Raw genomic sequence first — 17625 nt, forward strand, 5'->3', positions numbered from 1 at the left:
ATATATATATATATATATATATATACAGTAATGGTTAACAGAACCACTACAGACATCAATAGAGCTACTACTGGGTGAAGGACTGTGTTAAGGATTCCAGTTGTTGTAGGTACCATCCAAGGAGAGTGTCCCACCACTGATGTTCCCCTGCCTTCTGTACTTTCATCAAAATCTCATGGATCTGTTCTGCATCATGTCTTAGTACAACTAACATCGCCTTCCCTTTTTCCTTTACTTCTTCTAGAATGGAAAGTAAGTCTTCATGCTGTAGCATTTCTTTCACCCTTTTCAAATTCATTCCTATGGGAGTAGAACCTATTGTTTGAAGCAAAGTGTATTCTGTTTCTATTACTTGGGAGCTCAACACAGGGACGGTATAACTAAAGTCACACCCTTACGTTCTGAAATTACACGCACAGTGATTGGAGTAGTTTCCTTTCTTTTTCATATTCATCGATCACTAAACTCCTACAGGAAGTACGAAGGCATATGCATCCTTCCCCTATATATATTAAAACTGTATTGTTACTGGGAGAAATTTGGACTTCAAAGTTGCACTCTTTCTGATGTGTGTCCAAGCATATATCTTGAGTCCCTATGGTGTTTCCTTCACAGACATAACCCTGATGACCCATGTTAGTACACAGATCTATATCAATAGTCTGCCATTTACCCTCCTGCTGCCACGCCCATCCTTTATGTCCTACTGGACTGATTATTACCCCCTTATGATACAGTCCTATGGCAGCAATAGGGTAGATTTTATATCGAGCAGCCCTTGATATAGTCAGCACGAAGGCGATTATTTTATCATTAGTATTATCATACGTGAAGTTTACCATTTTCCACCAGGATTGTAATTCTCTTTCTTGGTCAAGTGCTTTATCCCAAATTACCTTCTGAATCTCCATAGGAAGGATTCCCTCCTCTCCTTCTCTCAGAATATTGGAAATAACTGATTGTATCCACATCTGTGCCTGTATACAACTAAGAGCCAGGGATGTGTCTTTCTGTAAAGCCTCCATCCCTTCCACCACCAATGAATGAAATTAATTTTCTCCCAATCAGGGAGAAATTTTGATGTTAGCCACTGATGAGTCCCTAGGGTTAGTAAGGATGATTTTAGAGGTTGTTTCAATTGATCCAGTTCTTGAGTTGCTGTAGCCAATTTGTTCATTATTACTTCTGAATCTACACTATTCAATACCCCCAATCCTGTTCCTAAAATTCCTGTCACATCCCTATTTTGTCTTTGAACAGAACAAGTTTTAACCAGGCTGTCCATCCCTTTTGAGTTGTTTCCACATATGGAAGGCATTTTGGTTTTATGTCTGCCAGATTCACCTGTAAATATACCTCCACCTGTTTTAGTGACCATTGGGGATTAAACAGTACAACTTGCTGGCCAGTTTTCCGGATCACATGTGGACCTATTTTAAAGATCCTTGGTCCTGACCCCACCACTTGTCCAGTGACCGTTATCATGACCTTTACAGGTGTGGTAAGTGGTCAGGTAGTAGTAGGCTTCATGGGGTCAATTCTAACCCTGTAAAACAATGCCTGCCCTCCTGATCCTTGTTATAAGCATGTTACAAAAGCTGGTTTGGTTAAGGTAAAGTTAAACCAACACATTCATTTCCCTTTGCACGATTCTCCAAATTTATATGAGGACCCTATCATTCTCACAGTGATCATGGTATCATTTAAAACTGGAACTAGACCATCCTCATGATATATTTGACAACCCACTGTTATTTCATCCCCCGTCTTTCCCTCTAACTGGTCGATTTCATATTGTCTCTGCTCCACTGATTCTCTTGGTATACCTTATTGTTGTGAACAACCACTATGGCTAATTTTGTTTTTAAGTCCACATCCCTTATCATCATGGCATGATTTTCCCGAGCATGATTCCAAGGCCAGTCTTTATGTTCCTGGGCACAGGCAAAAAGGGAAATACTAAAACATATTAACAGTTCAAACTCACAGTTAATCATTTTAAGGTCTAAATCCAATGGCTTTTGTTTATAAAAGTTTTTGTTTGAGTCTGAGTTTTACTGGTCCAGTTTCTATTATCTACCAGCGTTGTTTAGGAGCTTTCTTTACCCTGGTATGATGTATCCATGATGTCTGTTCCTTTATTTTGATAGCTGTGGAGGAGGTCAGCATCACTTGGAATGGTCCTTCCCACTGTGGCTCCAAGGTCTTATCTGCAAGAGACTTTACATAAACAAAATCGCCTGGTGATATCTTATGCACTGGGCCATCAAGTGCCCTGCCCCTTGTGCTGTATACATGTTTTTCAATCTTTCTGAGTTGTCTGCTCAATTCTATAAGATACTTATTCAACTGGGTTTCCCCTATTTGCTCTGATGTTCCCACATTTACAGAATATGGCCTTCCATATAAAATTTCGAAAGAGCTCACTCCTTCCTTAGGCCTGGGTCTTGTTTTGATTCGCAAAAGAGCCAGAGGTAAGGACTGTGGCCAAGTTAAATTTGCTTCCTGTCCCAATTTCACAATCTGTTGTTTGATCAAGTGATTAATTTTTTCCACATGACCACTTAATTGGGGCCGATAGGGAGTATGTAATTGCCAGTCAATCCCTAATCATAAACTCACTTGTTGGACTACTCTTGATACAAAATGTGGCCCCCTGTCTGAGGAGATTACTGAGGGTACACCAAACCTCAGGATGATTTCTTGTAGAAGGACTCTGGTAACCTCTCGAGCTTTTGCTGTTCTGCAACGAAATGCTTCTGGCTATCCTGAAAAAGTATCAGTTAATACCAACAAATATTTATACCCCCCTTTTCTTGGGGGTTCTGAGAAATCTATTTGCCATTGCTGGCCAGGCAGATTGCCTCTGCTTATTTGGCCCATTTCTAATTTTGGACCTCCTTTGGGGGTAGTCTGAAGGCAAAGATCACACTGTTGAGTTACCTGTCGTAATGTTGTATACAGATTCCTTGCAATTATTTTCTCAATCAAATATTTATACAGTGTTTCTGCTCCCCAATGACCTTTTCTATGTTCTTCCTGAACTACTGCCCATATCACGTGTGAGGGAACTATGATCTTTTGTTGTGGTGTAATAGCCCATCCATCCTGGTTATATTCCCCACCTAAATCCTCTATAAGTTTAAGATCTTCCTTGTTATAGTGAGGTTTTCCTTCTAATGGGATCTTACCATCTGGGATTAATAGTCCCTATGTTACCTGTTCCTCTCGTGCCACTTGTTCTGCCTCTCTATCCACGAGCTCATTGCCTTTTTCTATAGACAACTGCACTTTCTGGTGTGCCTTTACATGCATAATAGCCACTTCTTCTGGTAACTGGACAGCTTCCAGGAGTTTCAAAATCTCTGTGGCATGCTTGATGGTCTTCCCTTGAGAGTTTAAGAGTCCTCTTTCCCTCCAAATAGCCCTGTGAGCGTGTACCACTCCAAAGGCATATTTAGAATCAGTCCATATGTTGATTTTCATCCTTCAGCTTTCTCAAGGGCTCTTGTCAAGGCAATTATTTCTGCTTTCTGGGCTGAGGTTGAAGCAGATAGTGGCCCAGAGTCCAGGATCCTGTCGGTTGTTGTGACAGCATATTCTGAGTAACGGATGCTGTTTACCATGTAACTGCTTCCATCTGTGAACCAATCTTCAGCTCCTTCTAGTGGCATGTCCTTCAGGTCTGGACGGCTGGAGTATACTGCTTCAATAGTTTCTAGGCAGTCGTGTTCCACTGGCTCTCCTTGGTTACCGTCTAAGCAAGAGGCTGGATTGACAATATTATTCACCACTCTTTCCACATCGTCTTGTTCTGCCATGACAGTGTGGTACTTCAAGAACCTCTGTGGGGACAACCAATGGCCACCTTTCACTTCCAAAACTGCTGACACTGTGTGAGAGACTAATACAGTCATTTTCTGACCCAAGGTGAATTTACGAGCCACTTGGATGTTCAAAATGATAGCTGCCACTGCTCTGAGGCACCCTGGCCATCCTTTTACAGCCTTGTCCAATTGCTTGGAAATATAAGCTACAGATCTCCGGTATGGCCCAAGGTCCTGGGCTAGGATTCCCAATGCAATCCCCTGTTTCTCATGAGAGAATAAAAAGAAAGGCTTACTCATGTCAGGGAGTCCAAGAGCAGGTGCTGATATCAGGGCTTTCTTTAGGTATGCATAGGCCCTAGCCTCTTCTGGAGACCATTCTAATTTGTTCTCACCTGTGTGTACTTTGATCAAATTATACAGAGGCTTCACCAGCAGCCCATAGTTATAAATCCAGAACCTGCACCACCCGGTCATGCCCAGAAAGGTGTGCGATTCTTTCACAGTCCTGGGCTGTGGTTTCTGACAGATTGTTTCTTTTCGGCTTTGTCCCAAGGTACGGATCCTCGCACTTATTTCATAACCCAAATAAATAACCTGTTGTTATACTACCTGAGCTTTCTTCTGGGAAACCTGGTACCCCTGTAGGCCCAAAAAGTTCAAGAGACTCACCGTCCAAGCTGTGCAACCTTCTCTGGTCTCTGTGGCAATGAGCAGGTCATCTACATACTGCAGAACCTTGCCTTTGTTGGGTGGTTGATCCCAACTTTCGAGGTCTTTGGCTAGTTAATTGCCAAATATTGTGAGGCTGTTTTTAAATCCTTGAGGCAACACCGTCCAGGTTAACTGGGTTTTACGGCCAGTTTTACTTTTGGGATTTTCCCATTCAGAGGCAAATAACTCCTGGCTAGACTCATGGAGAGGGAGACAAAAGAAGGCATCCTTCAAATCTAAAACAGTAAACCAGGTTAATTCATGAGGCAGAGTAGTGAGCAAGGTGTAGGTATTAGCCACTGCAGGATACAGGTCCTCTGTTACTTTGTTGATTGCCCTCAGGTCCTGTACTACTCGGTAAGATCCATCTGGTTTCTTTACTGGAAGAATAGGAGTATTATAAACAGTTTCACATTCCTTCAATAATCCCTGTTTCAAAAAATTTTCGATAATGAGCCGAATACCTTCCCTATCTTCCCAATTTAGAGGGCATTGTTTTATTTTTATTGGCCTCTGTCCATCTTTTAGCTTTACTATGACTGGTGTGGCGTTTTTAGCTCGCCCTGGTACATCTGTTGCCCACACCCCTGGGTATACTTGGTTAGTAATTTCCTCACTGACCTTTCCTGTTATTGGAAGGTCCATTAAAAGTAAACTCATTATTTGTACATACTGCTGATCATTTACTTCCAGAGTAACCTCCCCTCTTTTAAACTTAATCACTGCTTCGAGTTGTTCCAGAAGGTCTCTTCCCAAAAGGGCTTTAGGTGAATCAGGTAGATATAAGAATTTGTGTACACCAATTTGTTTTCCCAATTAATATTTTAGTGGTTTGCAAAAATAAGCTTTTTCAGTCTGGCCAGTAGCTCCTTTTACCATTATATATTCTTCCCCTAAAGGCATCAATGCCTGGTTAAGGACCCAATAAGTCGCTCCCGTGTCCACCAAAAATTCCACTTCTCATTGTTCTTTCCCTAGCCTCATTATAACCAGTGGATCCGCTAGGGTGGATTCCCCAGGTCCCTGCTAATCCTCATTCATTACTGCCATTATTCATTTCTTTCGACACCTCTGCTTCAGCTTTGTGCATTCCCTCTTCCAGTGCCCTTTTTCCCTGCAGAATGCACATTGATCTTTCTCTAGAGCCTCTCTTCTGAATTTCCTTTCTCTAACTTCAATTACAACTGCCACCATTCTTCTCTGACCCCTATTACATTCTTCTTCTCTGTTACTAAACACCCTCCAAGCTTCCTCCAATAATGTTTCTAAGTTTCTGTCTTCTGTGCCACTTAATTTCTGCAGTTTGAGTCTTATATCCCCGGCAGATTGTCCTAAAAATAGTGACACCAGTTGCTGCATCCCAATTTCAGATCCGAGGTAGAGTGGTGTACTGCGGCGCATTACTTCCCTTAAACGGTCCAGAAACTCAGACGGGGTTTCTGAGGGGCCCTGTTTGATTTCATATACTGCTGCCCAATTTATATTTCTAGGCATAGCCCTCCATCCCCTTTAAAACCCGTTCTTGATATGCTCTAAGCCTTTCTAATTGAGCAGAATGATTCGGGTTCCATCCTGGATCTTGAAAGGGAAAGTGATCTTTAATATCATCCCCCTTCACTCTGCAGTAGTCTGCAGCCAGGTCTCCCGCTACTTTCAGGGCCATTTGTTTTTCAGATTCTGTTAAACAATCTAATAGTATTTTGTACATCACTCCAGTCAGGATTATGTTGCTTTATTATAAGTTGAAAATGCTTTGTTACTCTCACTGGGTCACTTTGGAATTCTTTTGCAGACTTTCTCCAACTTTCCAAGTCACTACTGGTAAAAGGTATTTTTATTAGCATGGTTCCCCCATCCAGACCCACTGCCTCTATAAGGCGTGCTTGAATGACTGCCTCAGTTTGTTTTGATCGAATGTGGGCAGACACCAGGCTGTCCGGAGGAGAAGGGATAAGGGTATTGTCAGAGTCTGAGTCTTGTTCTTTTTCTCTCGGTTGTGGTGGGGTCTGCAGTCATGGGGGAGGTTTAAATAAGTCTGTCAAGTCTGGATCTGATCCTTGCCGTGTTTTTTCACTTTTTGTACACCTTTGACCAATGCTGCATGCTGAGCAACATCATTTTAATCTACCTTTTGCTTCTCTTTTATTTTCTTGTTCTAAAGTGAGTACCAGGGGATCTTGTGGTGGGACTAAGCCACAGTCTCTTTGCCAATCAGGGTGATTTCGGAGAGTAAAGAACATGTCTGCATATGATATTTCATCCCATTTTCCTTCTCTCCTCAAAAATAGCATTAATTGTAGGAGAATATTATAATCTAAGGTTCCATTTAATGGCCATTTGGCTCCACCCTCTAATTTATAAAGTGGACACTATTGATTGCAATACTTTGTGAGGTTTTTCTTATTTTCTGTACTACTGGACCCAGCAATATCTTTCCAATGTACTAGTATGCATCCTAGAGGGATTTTCTTTAGAATGTCTTTACTTTGGCCACTTCCCATTGTGTCCCTTACTGTTTCTTTGTTTCCCAGATCCCCACAATGAATTCTTTTAAGTTCCCCTGTGCGCTTGATTCTATCCCAATTTGACACACTTCTCACACCAAAAGTTGTTCCCAAACCTCACCCAGACCTCGTTTCCACACTGAAAACGATCAAATAGAAAAACTGGGTTACAAGAAAAATCTACAGGTCTGTGTATATTACACCAAGGATGGACTATGAGTTCAAATGACTCAGCTCCAAGATTTGTCTTACACTTCGTTCGTCTCCGGCCGCACCCCTTGCGGGATCACAGAACCACAGATCAGAACTCCACACTCGCTTCGCAGCAATGCTGTGTCTCACTCACACCCTGCAGGCACACAGACACTCTATTACTTCGCAAGCACTTAGTCTCTCAGGCACACAAGCACTCTTTCACACTTAAAGGGCCCGTCACGCTTTTCACTCATACCACAAAATATACCAAATATAAAACAACAACCAAGTCCGTGTGTAGCATAAGTCATAAACCATTAATTATTTGCCGCAAAAAAACAAACCAAACCAACCAACCAAACAAACAAAAACAAAACAACAAACTAATTAATGTAAACCAACACTTAGTGCACAGTGCAAGATTTAACAATTTAAACGCTTGAAGTGGCTATCACAAATATCCCAATTATAGCCACACTGATATAAAATTTTAATGATAGCTATCTTGCACACATTCCTCTCTTATAAGGAGTCCGCGCAAGGCTCGCATTATGTGACTTTCAACTTCCCTGCATAATGCCCTTCAATAAGAGATTTCTACAAGCCCGGGAGAGCTGAGTAGGATTTCCACTGCAAGTTGTTAGTAGTTTACTGACACCCTGCCCAAACATAAACTACCTCTTATATACCAGTCATTGATAGTTTACCCCATATGCAAACTACCTCTTATATATCAGTCATTGATAGTTTGCTCCAAAGACCTACAAGCAAAACCTTTCCCGTGGCACCCACAAACCCAAACAGGTACCCTCCAGGGACTATGCTGTGCGCCAGACATCTCTGTGCGCCTTACCAGCAGCCCACCAACCTATAAACATACCTTTGTCCGCAATTTAGATGGTTCTTGTCTGCCCTCGCAGTGAACAAATGAGAGTGGAGTTCCTCTGAGAAGAACTTGGGGCTCGCCTAGGACGTCCGCCCCTCAGTTATTCCGGCAGCTGAGCAGAGATTGTCCCACCTGGGTCGCCAAAATGAAGCATGGAAACAAACTCTACAACTCAGAAAGAGTTATAAAGCAGGCATGTTTATTCCAGCTGGGGTGCAAGGGGATTTCTCCACAAAGCTTGCACACCGTCTCTGGCAAGTAGCCAGATATTTATTACAACACCATTTGGAAGGGCTGGGTTATTACAATTATTTCTGGGAATAGGTGTGATTGTTAGAATTATTCAAGGAGAGAAGTATGTGGTCCTCTTGCAGTGTCCTGCTGTTAAGCAAAGTCCAGATGTCTCCTTTCTCTTCATGAACTTTTCAACTTTGCTTCCTGCATATGCTGTCTGGCCCTTTGGTTCCTCTCCAGGTTGTAGTAGGCCTTTTACCTGTTTGTTTTGTTAATTGGAACTTTTGTGTCTGTTAAGATGTCCCAGAAAGTAAGTCCTTTAGTTGGTATGTCTCCCCCTTTACCTCAAAGACAGGGATTAGTTTACTATCTATCCTGTTTTCTGTAAGAATATTATCTACTTAACATTGCCTGAGGGCTAGCATTCCTTTGGGTTTGGTGGTTTTTTGTTGGGTTTTTTTTTTGTTTGTTGGTTTGGGGTTTTTTGTTTGTTTGTTTTTTGTTTGTTTTTTTTTTCTTTCCTCAGATCAATGTTGTAAAATATCCTGTTGTTGTATAACCCCAACAGGCAACTAGGCACTGTGCAGGCTCTCACTCCCTTCACCCAGTGGGATGGGGGAGAAAATTTGCAAAAAAAAAAAAAAAAAAAAAAAAAGTATTTAATAGGACAGAAAAGAGTAATTATGACAATATGACAAGATAAAAAAAATATATATATACAAAACAAGTGATGAACAATACAGTTGCTCATCACTTGCCCACAGATGTCCAGTCAGTTCCCAAGCAGTGATCCACCCCTCCCGGCCAAGTCCCCCCAGTTTATATACTGGGTATGATGCCATATGTTATGGAATATTTCTTTGGCCAGTTTGCGTCAACCGTCTTGGCTGTGTCCCCTCCCAACATCTTGTGTCATTCCAGCCTTCTCACTGGTAGAGCGCAAGAAGCTGAAAAATCCTTGGTTTAGTGTAAGCATGACTTAGCAACAACTAAAACCATCTGTGTTATTTTCAGCATTATTCTCATATTAAATTCAAAACACACAATGTTTGTTACTAGGAAGGAAATTAACTCTATCCCAGTCAAAACCAGGACACATCCTCATTTTCATTATATTTTACAGAATGTCACAGAGGTTTGTATATCCTGTTCCACAGGTTTTTTTATACCAGTCATTTCTCTGTTAGTTATGTTTCTATTAAAAGCTTCTTATTCTTTTTAATTTATTCAGGATTTTCACTGCTATGATTGTTATTTTCCTCCCTGGCCATTTTTTTTAGCTCTTGGACAGAAAGTCTTCTATTTTTTTCCTCCAATACTACAATTTTCTAGTTTAGCACTCTTTATCCAATAAAGTTTTGACTTTAGCTGTTATCTGCTTTTGTGTCTTTGTAACTTTTTTAAATTAACCTTCCTTCAGATCTAGCAATGTGACTAAGCAACAAAAGAATGGCTCAGGATTATTCAGGTCCCAAGGTGACGGTTAGTGTGAGTGGCCCTGACCATTTATTATATGTTGTACCCATAAATAAATGGCATTTTTTGGGGAAAAAAAGGATAGTAAGTAGATAAAAGAACATGAACTAAAAGCATTAATATAACTAGCACGATATCAGGGTATGATTCATAGATCAGTAAGAATCCATGTAGGATGGTTGGGAAAGGAGGGTGTCATGTGAAGTAAATCTTACTGTCTTTTGGATTGCAAGGCAGGAAAAAGCCCCATCTTTCTTCCCTTGTTTTGGATAGAGGAAACAAAAGTATTTTCAGGGTTTCAAAAACATGCCAGGGGCAGAAATAAAGGAAAAGTGTAGGGTTTTTCTTATTGTTCTTGAAGGCTTTGGAAGAGGAATTGAATGAAGGAAGACAGGTTGAGTTTGTTTTGAATGCTTGTGAGACAGAGAAAGGAACAAAGAAAGATAATTTTATTTTGTTATGTTTGGGTTTTCTTTTGGGATGATACAGTGTGTGTATGTATGAATGTAAGAACAGCTGGGTAGGATCCATTAGATCCAAGGTGCTCCAGCCACATCCTGAGGATGACAGTGGTGAAAAGTGAGTGCCTACAGAGAGTGTGAAATCTGGGAAAGCATGGCATGGCACATTTTACAGAGTTTTTCACTTTGGCTCTGCAACATCCTTATCCAGACTGCAACAGGCTGATGTGATCTCCATGGTAATAGTCATTCTCACCTTTAATTGATCTTCCACATTCGTCAGCAGGTAGCCAGACAGCCAAAACCACTGTGTGTCCTGGCAAGAATTCTTGTATTTTCATGTGCCAAATCATCCAAACCTGTGACTGACATGTGATGCTGCTAAATTTAGTATAAAACAATAGCCGTGCAAGCTCCTCCAGGATAGCCATTTCCAGATGTATATTTAGATGGTGCACCTGACTCCCTTCTACAAAGGTAGTAATAAAAAGCATGAAGAATAGGGCTAGATAAAGTGGCCACGTGCCATAGTTCACCAAGATTTAGGGCGTCTCTCTAGATGGTAAATTCAGTGTAATACGTGACAGTGCTTTTGCAGTACACAACAGAGGCCTGAATAAGAAAGGTTTATAAGATAGCTATGTAGTTAAGATACGGTCTTGGATACACTAAACACCATGCATGCAGATTTTCTGTTCTAGCAAGACTGTGTTTTGTACAACACAAGCACAAGATAGCTGCACTGAAGGATCTTAGAGCTGGCATTCGCTTTGGGACAGGAAATGCATAGGATATTTCAAGGCACAGTTACAACTTTTCATTATATTAATTGCAACAAATATATGGATGCCTTATGCTCAGGAATGAGCCACAAGGACACCATTCCTACTAAAATATAAAAGGCAAGAAGCGACTTGTGAAAAGTGCTTCAAAAAGTATAAATAAGGACAAAGAAAAAGAACCAAAGAAAAGACATCTAGAAAAGTCTGCTAAAAATACTAGAATTCAGATTTAAAAGAGTCATACAATAGAGAATTATTCTGTATATCTGTCCTCTATTTTGAAAACCTTCTTTCACATTTATATTTAAAGTTCATATATATAGTATATAACTAAAAGAAAATCAGAGAATAGGACAGGAGTATTTTAAGCAAACATTAAAGCCGTAAAGTCTTGTAGTAGTATGCTATATGATTACTACTTTAATTGGAAAGGAGAAAGGAAAGAAATCAAATGTAAATATAAAAAATATTAAAATAAAGTTCATTAAAATTAAGTTCATTAGACATTAATTGATTAGTCTGAATTACCTGGTTAGAAAAATGTCACAGGATCACAGCTGTAACTAGCATGGCTCTCAGATCACTGGCTGGTATCAAGGCAGTCAGTGGCATAATCTGCAACTGACCCCAGGGCAGTGTGCAAAGCAGAGCAGGCTTCAGAGCAGGCAGAGCCGGGACGTTACTGCTGATAGGCAGCTGCCAGTACTCTCAGCCATGTACTGGGTGACAGAATCACAAACACATCTCTTAAATCGTTGGTAAACAAATCCTATTCTTTACTGGGCTAGGTTTGGAAGGCAGGGAACACCTGCCTTTGGGACAAGTTGGAGTTACATGGTGCAGAGAGGTGGGATACATGAGAAGTGAAAAACATGGTCTGTCCTTTTTTGACGTTTGGTTGTGACATTAAAAAAAAAAATCTGGAGAGGCTTCAAATTTCTGTAAAGCATCATGGCAAGCTGTGATAGGACACTCTGGCTGGCTTCTGGCAGGTGTTAAAAAAATCAGGAGAAAACCTAGTGTTTTGGTGGCCTGTTTTTAATTTGCAAAACACTGTGCTTCAAGCTGAACCCTCTGTATTTCTAGAGGGAACTTTAATCCTGTCTACTCCAGGGTTCCTTTAGTTGGAATCTGAGGCTCCAAGTCTACTTGTCTTGGGCGTCACTGATCTACTTAAAAAAACCGCATTTCTCTGCTGGGCTGCTATGAATAATCAAAACTGAATCTTCCATCCATGCTGTGTATTTTACTGCACTGAGACGCTATTTCTTGTTTCTGTGTATTGCAGTGGTTCGTTTCATGTTGTTTGTTTCCATTATATCACAGGAATCTGCATTTGCTGGAGTAGTTACTATGAATTAAAGCAAAATATAAATCAAAATATAATAGAAATTATTAAAATATAATTAAATAAAAATATAATAGAAAGTATTTATGGCTGTCCAGTTTCTCTTTTCATGTATAAGTATGTGAGAATTTCAGATGTTACAAAAATTAACTTTTTCAAGTCTTGCATTGCCCTTAAGAGCTCTTATTCCATTTTTTAAACTGCCAAAGCAGCTTTGCCTATATATAAAATGTTTAGGCAGTTCTAAGGAGCCTGTTTTTCAGTAAAAGCTTTCAGAGTCCTTGTGCTTAGAGAGCAAAGAATTAGAAAGCAGGGGATTGGACCGATATTTCAAAAGTGTTGTAGTTGGAGTAGATGACATATGGCCTTCAACTCTGAATATTCAGACTTCAGTGATGAAAACAGCTGTTCCTGAGTACTCAAGAACATATAACGGCCTTGATATTTGGTGTAAAAATCCAAATGGCCTATTCTTGAATATGTGATTCACTCTGGCTTTAGGAGAATACACTTCTACTCAGTACCTTTCACAGATTGTCTTGAAGAATTTATAAACATTTATAAACATTCTGATGTTGTGACACTCTACAGAAAGAAGACTGCATTTTTTTTCCTGTAATCTTATCAGTTTCATGTGGTCTAGTCTTCTGCATAGCAATCATTAAGCAATAGCTTCCTAACCTAACCCATGTTAAGTGAAGTATTTTTCAGTGACCAAATCCACCTTTTTTCCACACTGGGTATGGAAACTATAACTCTAGATGTGTCATCCCTGGAGCATTGCCCAGTGCGGTGCTATGCCATTGCCAAAGATAACTCTGTCTATTCAGTTCCAGTACCATAATCAAAGAATCCCCTTCAACCACAGACACAGTAATCTCCTGTATTGTTAACAAGTTCTGATCAGTATCAATGAACAATGCTGCACAGTGCTTCTAGGCATATTTGGCTGTATTCTATTACCTAAACGTACCCATTGTCAATACTGGCAATATAAGATATTTTGCCTAGTCTTCAGCTGTCACTGCAGACCTGACCTGTCATTAAAGACCTGTGAGGCCTGTGATATATCTGCCAGGCCATGCAGATGTGTTTCACTCCGCATGGACTCTCCAATGGCACAAGAAACCTGTCTTTAGGCAGCTGATTACTGCCCTTCTGCTTGGAAGACATTTCAGGAATCTTGTGCTACTATGTCCTGCTCTTCCTTTGTGACCAGGCTGGGAATATTGCTGAGACAAAGCCAGTCCTCATCCATGCTGACAATAAAGCAACACTTTTATTGGTAATGTTCGTTGAGAGAGGTGAAAATAAAACAGCAGATGGGGCCTGGGTTATTTTTAACAAGGTATCATGTAATCCTGTCTGGACATTGCTAATAGTACCTGGGTTCCAGCAGTGAGTGCAAAAAATGGGCCTCATTTTTGTGTAGAAGTGGCCAAGAAAGGAAAAAGGCTTGCAGAATCCATTTTTTAGTAGCATGGTGTGATATATGGTTAGATGTGACAATACAGTCTTAGAGGGGTGTTTCAGTCTCTGTGCTCCTGAATTATTGTTCTGATGATACTACTGTAGCTAAGGAAAAAAAGATGGACATTTTTTTCTTATAAATGGCTATGGAATTTTCTTTAACTTGCAGAAAAACAACAGAACTTGATGTCTTCTCAGAGAGAATAATTTCTGAAAAGGAATGTGGGACAGTGAAAGGTGCATATAGAAAGAGCAATTGCTTAACATATTTTAAGGAACATTCATTCAATCTAATTGTGGGTTACAAAATTACAGGGTGAGCCATCCTGTATCTATTTATCATATTTTCCACAACACTTAAGACACTTATATGAGATCTTTCCACTTCTCTCTTCATGAATTAACACAGTGAGAGATGACTGTTTAGTATGGGCATTCACAGTCAAAATTTCCCTCCAGAGTGAAGCACTTAAATTATGTCTTAAAATGCACACTGATGGCTCAGTTCTCTTTTATGAAGCCAGGAAAGATGTAAGAGGAAAATCCCACTTTTTTTGGGTAGTGGCTCAGTGCTTGCTGGTGAGTACATGATCAATATTATTCAGACTAGCTGGATACATTTTTCTAAAATATTGCTGAACTGCTTTCACTGAAAATGGTGATTTTTTTTTTATTGTCAAAATTTTATTTATTTATTTATTCTGAGAATGGAACCATGCAAATAGTTGTCAGATATTATATTTCTGATATTTATTAGACATAGCTGGCTTGATATCTCCTTAATCTTTCAGATGGACATGCACAGATGTTTTTTTCTCTTCCTTTGTCTCCAGAACACCAACTATTGCTGGCAGCTGTGCCAAGTGCCTATGACAGGTTCATTCACAGCAATTGAAAGAGAAAGCTAGCACATTCTTATTTTAAAAATATTTTATCCATTTAGCAGGAAAAAGTCAATCTGTATTTGATTCACTACTCACTTCTTAATCTCTGTACAAATAAATAAATGCTTGCCACTAAACCCAAGGTTTTAGAACTGTGTTTGATATTTTCCTCTACAGGGCCACTGGGAACTTTCCAGTACCTTGCCGTTTCCCCTTCTTTGCCTTCCACTAGCAAAGTAGGGGCAGTGGAGGCTAACAAGATTATTTCAACTCATTTGGTTCCATTGTCTAATGATCATTATTCATCATGATCCCAAGCCTGTGTGGGATTTCTAACTGATTTCACATTCAAAGTACAGCCAATGATTACTTACTTTCCAAGACAAATTATGCATTGATTATGGTAGAATCAAGCTACTCAGAGCAAAAGGATTTATAAGGCCCAAGAACTCTTCCCTGATTTATATGGCATAAGAAGTGGTGTCTCATATATTAACAAGCAGGTGTAATGTGATTTAAAATGAAGTCTGTTGCAAAATGGATGCATTTACTGAGGTAGAATGGGGAAAAAAAAAAGTAGCCTGAAGTTTTGATAATACATGGAAATACTTCACAGCAATTCTTTCAGGTAAATTTTATACCAAATGCTTCACAAACTGCTTTTTGTTTCAACTGATAAAATCGGAGCTAAAGTATTAAAATCCTTTGAAGAGCAAAAAGGATTTGTTACCATGTGAGATTTGAAAAGAATGTGAGAGAAAGAGAAATTAAAAATGTTATGCTAATAAATTGGTATGCATTAAATGGTTTTATATGAGTCAGCTGATCATAAAGTTCTAGCAATTTCTGGCATTTTTTGTATTGCTGACAATTCTGGGAAATTTGATGCACAAACAGGGTGAGTTCCCTGAAATAAAAGTATTCAGCATTGAACAATGCTGGTTAAGAAGATAACTCAGGCCATTAACAATATAGTTGCTCCAATGGAAAAGTCTGGAGCTGCCAACAAAACTGCTTGTGTTATCTGCCAAGATACCAGATGCTGCTGCTAAAAAATTAATATGAAATATTGTTTTCCAAAATTAGTGTCTGAGCTTCATGTCTGCATTCCACAGAAAATAAAAGAAAAATTACATGGGAAACCGTAAACAAAAAACTTACAGATCTATTTTTTATAACATTAACTGCTGGGGTATATGGGAAGAAACAGCTCATCCTCTGAGGCTTGCGAGTTTCAATAATGAAGAATTTTACTTGTTAACACAAATCCTTTCCTTCCCTGAATTATTTCTATTCCTTTATAGAAAAATTTAAAAATTTAAAAAGCCTTTTGTAACAGAAACAGAAAACGCTATTTCTATCTTTATGTCTAGTTAGCATGGAAACAGAGTTTATCTTCAGACTTATACAAGTGTGTGTACACATGACCCAGAATTTCTATACGTAAGTACTTTGTTTTTCTTTTCCACTTCTAAATGTTAAGGGAAAAGAGCTGAAATTTTCCTGGCAAAACCCACAAAAGGGTTTTTGTTAGCACAGTTCTTACAGCTTAGTGGTGGTGATTTGCCATGAAACAATGAGATTGTAAAACCTGATTACAGTAATGCCTGTTCAGGAAAGACATATGGCTGGCCACAAACTTAAAAATGTTCAAGCATGTCTTTAAGTTCTGACCTAAAACTGCTGATTTCTGTGTGAATATTTATTCTGGGCTCTGCTCCATGTCAGCAGAGCAGGGCTTCTCAGCTCCTGTTCAGTCTTGAACATTTTTATGGAAAGAAATGAGGTGAACAAAGTACTTGCCATGCATCAACTAGGGCTTAAAGCAGAGAATAAGAGGCAGGGTTTACGGCTCTAAGCTAGAGGTCAGAAGTCCCTGAAATGAAGACAGGAAAAGGGTATCTTTCAGACAGCATAAACTGTCCCATTTAGCTGTCCTTGAAGCTCAGGGAACTGCTTATTCCAGTCAACAAGGAGTAAAATCAAGGTGAACACCAATGAACAGATCACAAATCAGCGTACAGGACCTGGAGAAGCATTTAGATACCCATGGTCTCTTTGTGACTGTGGCTCGCTATTCTTTTTTTTCTGGATCAGCTTTAAACCCAACTAAGATAACAGAAAAAAAAACCCAATTTAGAACTTTGCCTTTGTGATTATTCTTTTTTAACAGAACATATTACCACATATTCTCAATTTGCATCTCTATTGTTTGAAACATACATTAGTCCCTTTATCATAAGACAGAAAACGCACTTGACTTCTTCATGTTTCAAGTTATAGCTTATGCAGTGGTTGGCAGAAAGTATTCCTATGAATATAATACAAATATTAGTATAATTTTATTAATATTTTAAGTCAGGATAATTAATGTTATTACATATTTACAGATTAAATGTCTACATTAGATTCAGTACCTTTAATGAAGGCATCTGCCCTTTTTCCTTTGATGCCTTTCTTGCCTCTGTTTTGCATCTCAGCTATCAGCCAGGGAATCTTCAAGCTATTATCAAAGTCAGTGTCAATGTAAGTGTGATACAGAAGCAAAGCTATTTCACAACACTTCAGCAATATAGAATACAGCCAGGTAAAGGAAATAGAAAACTAGTTAGGACACTGTATAATGCATTGCAATCAAAACATCTATCCTCATTTATGGTGAAAAAGAATTGGATAAGCAAAATACTACCTGAATGTCTTAGTTTCTGTCTCTATAAAAACTGAAGCAAAACTATAGCACCAACTTCTACCACCCCAATTTCAAACTGGTACTCTCTGCTTAGAATTCATATTTCAGCTATTTCCAGGAAAGCTGACATTTTCAGAAAAAAGGGTCTCATGTTT

Source organism: Athene cunicularia, assembly GCF_003259725.1.
Source record: "Athene cunicularia isolate RWA chromosome Z unlocalized genomic scaffold, athCun1 chrZ_part2, whole genome shotgun sequence".
Classification (NCBI taxonomy): domain Eukaryota; kingdom Metazoa; phylum Chordata; class Aves; order Strigiformes; family Strigidae; genus Athene; species Athene cunicularia.